Source organism: Hordeum vulgare, chromosome 2H, assembly GCF_904849725.1.
Source record: "Hordeum vulgare subsp. vulgare chromosome 2H, MorexV3_pseudomolecules_assembly, whole genome shotgun sequence".
Classification (NCBI taxonomy): domain Eukaryota; kingdom Viridiplantae; phylum Streptophyta; class Magnoliopsida; order Poales; family Poaceae; genus Hordeum; species Hordeum vulgare.
This window is the reverse complement of record NC_058519.1, coordinates 366,256,501-366,261,760: the sequence shown is the minus strand read 5'-3', so window position 1 is coordinate 366,261,760 and position 5,260 is coordinate 366,256,501.

Genomic DNA, 5,260 nt, shown 5'->3' with positions numbered 1-5,260 from the left:
AGGGAGGCTTGACTTCTTGAACTCCACATGGGTGTTTGCAGGTTGAGGTAGAGGAGCCTCCTCTTCATCGCAACTCGTTTGCTCCTTCCCTTTGGGCTCATAGTCCTCTTCCTCATCAGTGGTCCATCCATAAGGTTCCAAGTCCCCATAGACCTTGGGGTTAGCAAGGTAGTCAGCCACATAGCTCCCTCCCTCTGAATCTTGAGAAGACATCTTGACCTAGATCTGCGGCAGAACAAGCTCGAAACGAAAACAGAGGAAAACTGCGCGATACGGAGATCAAAACCTTCAGGCGACTATATATTGATTTTTCTGGGCCAGAAGGAGTCCTCCGCAAGAAATCGGAGTCCGGGAGGCACACGAGGTGCACAGAAGCTTGCCCTCCGCCACCAGGGGGTAGGGGCGGTGGCAGGGCTTGTGGTTGCCTCGTTCGCTCTCCAGACTTCTTTTTATTTTTCTAATTTTCCAAAAATTCCAAAACTGAGGAAATTTCCTATTGGAAAAGTATCGGATTTCAATTTCTTACCGAAACAGATACATCTTCGTTTTCAAGGTCTAAAACAGGCTGATAAACATCCCTTATGTACTCCTCTGGAGTTATGACATTGATGATATTGGTCTCAACATTTATGGGAGTACCAGAGATGTAATGCTTGATTCTCTGCCCATTTACCACTCTAGGAAAATTTCCTTCCGTGTTATTGATTTTGATGGCACCGGAACGATATACTTCCTCGATAACATAGGGACCTTCCCATTTAGAGAGAAGCTTGCCTGTAAAGAATCTCAAACGAGAATTTTATAGCAAGACATAATCACCTATATTGAACTCTCGTTTATGTATTCGTTTGCCGTGCCATCTCTTAACCTTTTCCTTGAACAACTTGGCATTCTCATATTCCTGGGCTCTCCATTCATCTAACGAGCTGATATCAAACAACCGCTTCTCACCAGCAAGTTTGAAATCAAAGTTGAGCTCTTTGATTGCCCAATAAGCTTTGTGTTCCAGCTCACGAGGTAAATGACAGTCCTTACCGTAAACCATTGTATACGGTGTCATGCCCATGGGATTCTTATAAGCAGTCCTATAAGCCCATAGTGCATCGTCAAGTTTGCTAGACCAGTTCTTTCGAGATCTATTGACGGTCTTTTGTAGGATCAACATAATCTCCCTATTACTCAACTCAACTTGACCACTAGACTGAGGATGATAAGGAGATGCAACTCTATGGTTGACATCATACTTAGCTAGCATCTTGCAGAAAACACCATGAATGAAGTGTGAACCGCCATCAGTCATCAAGTATCTAGGGACTCCAAATCTTGGGAATATGACTTCTTTAAGCATCTTAAGAGAGGTGTGGTGATCAACATTTTTAGTGGGGATAGCTTCTACCCACTTAGTAACGTAATCCACAGCAACTAAGATGTGAGTGTACCCATTGGAACTCGAGAAGGGTCCCATATAATCAAATCCCCAGACATCAAATGGTTCAATGACAAGTGAATAGTTCATAGGCATCTCTTGACGCTTACTGATGTTCCCTATCCTTTGGCATTCGTCACAAGACAAGACAAACTTACGGGCATCCTTGAAGAGAGTGGGCCAATAGAAACATGATTGCAATACCTTATGGGCAGTTCTATCTCCAGCATGGTGTCCTCCGTAGGCTTCGGAATGACACTTCTGCAGGATCTGTCCCTGTTCATGTTCAGGCACACAACGTCTAATAACACCATCTACTCCTTCCTTATAAAGGTGAGGATCATCCCAAAAGTAGTGTCTCAAATCAAAGAAGAATTTCTTCTTTTGCTGATAGGTGAAACTGGGTTGTATGTATTTGGCTACGATATAGTTTGGATAATCGGCATACCACGGTGCACTAAGTGAAGTGCAGATGACATTTAGTTGCTCATCAGGAAAGCTGTCATCAATAGGTAGTGGGTCATCAAGGACATTCTCTAGCCTAGACAAGTTATCTGCTACACGGTTATCAGCACCCTTTCGGTCAACGACGTGCCAATCAAATTCCTGTAGCAGGAGAACCCATCTGATCAGCCTAGGCTTAGCGTCCTTCTTCTCCATGAGGTACTTAATAGCAGCATGATCAGAGTGAATAGTGACTTTGGAGTCAACTATGTAAGATCTGAACTTTTCACATGCAAACACGACTGCTAAAAATTCCTTTTCCGTAGTGGCATAGTTTCTTTGGGCACTGTCTAGAGTTTTACTAGCATAGTGAATGACATTCAACTTCTTGTCAACTCTTTGTCCTAGAACAGCACCAACAACATAATCACTAGCGTCACACATGATTTCAAAGGGCAAGTTCCAGTCAGGTGGTTGAACAATAGGTGCGGTTATCAAAGCCTTCTTAAGTATTTCAAAGGCTTCCTCACAATCCTCATCAAAAACAAAAGGAACATCCTTCTGCAAGAGGTTGGTAAGAGGCCTAGAAATCTTAGAGAAGTCTTGAATGAACCTTCTATAGAAACCAGCATGACCTAGGAAACTTTGTATACCTCTGATATATGTGGGGCAAGGCATTTTCTCAATTGCATCAACCTTAGCCTTATCAACTTCAATGCCTCTTTCAGAGATTTTGTGTCCTAAGACGATACCTTCATTAACCATAAAGTGGCACTTCTCCCAATTCAAGACGAGGTTGGTTTCTTCGCATCTCTGTAAGACTCATCAAAGGAAAACCCGTAAACGGAGAAGTCATCCATGAAAACCTCGACGATATTTTCACAGAAGTCAGAGAATATAGCCATCATACATCTTTGGAAGGTGGCAGGTGCATTACATAAGCCAAAAGGCATACGTCTATAGGCAAAGGTACCGAAAGGGCAGGTGAAAGTGGTTTTCTCTTGATCAGATTGTGCAACAGGTATTTGCGAGAAACCTGAATAACCGTCTAGAAAGCAGAAGTGTGTGTGTTTTGATAGCCTTTCTAGCATTTGGTCGATGAACGGCAAAGGATAATGATATTTCCTGGTTGCCTTGTTCAGTTTCCGGAAGTCTATCACCATTCTATAGCCGGTAATAATCCTTTGTGGGATTAGTTCATCCTTATCATTAGGAACGACGGTGATACCTGTCACATCCCTGACACCTTAAGCAAGTTAGTCTTGTGCTCATGTCTTCTTTGCATTGCATCTAAGAAATTTTCAACAAGATCAAAGAAAGAGGTGAAGGAAAACTCAAACCCTAGCCATATCTTTAAATAAAGGAATCTCAAACTAGTTAAAATCAATGAATCCAAAATGGCCTCAAGAAAAGTTCAAAATTTCTGATAAATCATGAAAGTAAATGAGAAATGAAGTAAACCTTTTTCTTGACAAATTAAGCATTTTAAATAAATGCAAAAAGCTACTGGTTTCAAGTTTTAAATTTGAAAACAGAAACTTTAAACTTTCAAAAATGTTGAAAACTTTAGGAATGGTTGGAAATATTCCAACAAATATTCTAGGGTGCTTAAAATAAATTTTACAAACTATTTGGGAGCTGAAATAAATACAAGTTATCGAAGTAGCTAAAACAGAAACAAAAATAGAAAAAAAATGGAAAACCCTTACCTGTCGCCTAGCCGGCCCGGCCCATCTCAGCTCCTGTCGTCTTCCTCCCCCGCCAGTGGGCAGCAGGAGGTGGCCGCTGCGTACTCCGGCGCGGCCACGCACCTGTGCGCCTGCCTGGCCACCGCCTCGCGCTGGCAAGCTCGGGGATAAGCTCCCCGAGCCCGTGGCTATCCATTCCCAGCGCCAGTTCTCCCCCTCCTCTCGGAAATCTCCTCCCTCCTTCTGCCGCCATTGGAGCCCGAGCAGAGCTCGAGCTCGCCGTCGATCTAGCCGCCCCTTCTCCCTTCCGAGCCACGCATTAGCTCCGCCGCATCCCCCTGAAGCTCCCTAGCCACGAGCCCGATGTCGAGATGCAGTGAAACGACGAGCAGTTGTCGTCTTCTTCCTCGGGTCACGGAAGATCGCCGCTGACGTTCTCCCTCTCCAGGTCGTCCCCGAGCAGACTAGCGCCACCACTGCACTCCCCGTGAGCATGTGGTCATTTCCCCTAAGATCTCCCCGTTGATCCCCTTCTCTAGCCCTAGTTCCACCGGAGCCCGGCAAGATCCGCCGCTGCAGCTCGTCACCGGTAGCCCTCCGGTGATCAGCTCGTCCTTCCGAGGGCACCAGCAGCTTCAGGCCGTCGCGTAGATGCCATAGGAGCTAAGTTCCGTGCGTAGTTCCCTCGGAATCAAAGACCCCGATGACGCCCGAACCTTGGCCGCCGCCAAGCTCGTCGCCAGCGTCATCTCCGGCCAGATCAGCCCCGGCTAAGTGCAGAAATGGAGCTGCGGGAGATGTGTCGTTCCTCTGGTGCTCTCCGCGCAGCGTTTGGCCCTCTGTGCGCCGTTTCCGAGCCCCTCCGCCATTCTGGTGGTCGCCGGAGGCTCCCCGTCGGCGAGAATGACCTTGCCGCTGGTGGATCTCAGCTGGCCTGAGCCACTGACGTGTGGGGCCAGCCTCTGGGATTTAAGATTAAAGAAAATAAATTTAATTAATCTGCTAAGTCACTGACATGTGGGTCCAGTGGGTTTAATTAACTCAATAAGATTAATCCTAATCAAAAAAATTGTCAGAGACACTGACTAGTGGGTCCCACTGGTCAGGTTTGACTTTCAACGGCTAGATGGACCTGCTGATGTCATGCTGATGCAATAAAAGTATTTTCCAGTATAAAAATAATTCCATAAATGTTTAAAACTTCAAAAATTCATAGAAATTAATCTGTAACTCCAATGAAAATAATTTATATATGAAAAAGTATGAGAAAAATTCAAGGAATCTGAATATGCTAGTTTCAATCATGTTTGAAAAAGCTACAGAACCCAAACATGTAGATTAATGAATAAGTCAATTCTTATAAATACTTTATAAATAGAATATGAAAAGTATTTAAATTCCTTCTTGGTTGACATGATCAAACATGGTTCTAATAACAAACCAGTACCTTAACATGACATCTCATGCATGCTAACATCAAGTTGATCTGAGCATCAGGTCGAATCAATTAAATCGGTATCCGAGAATACCTCGTTTGAATTGATATTTGAATGTGATTCAAATCAACTTCAAACCTAATACATGTTGATTATATTAGTATATCACCTTGCATTCTCATGCCATGCTCATGCATCATCTTGTTTGCATATGATTGTTATTGATTGTTGCCCTTCATCTCGGTAGGCTCCGCACCCCCGGATTC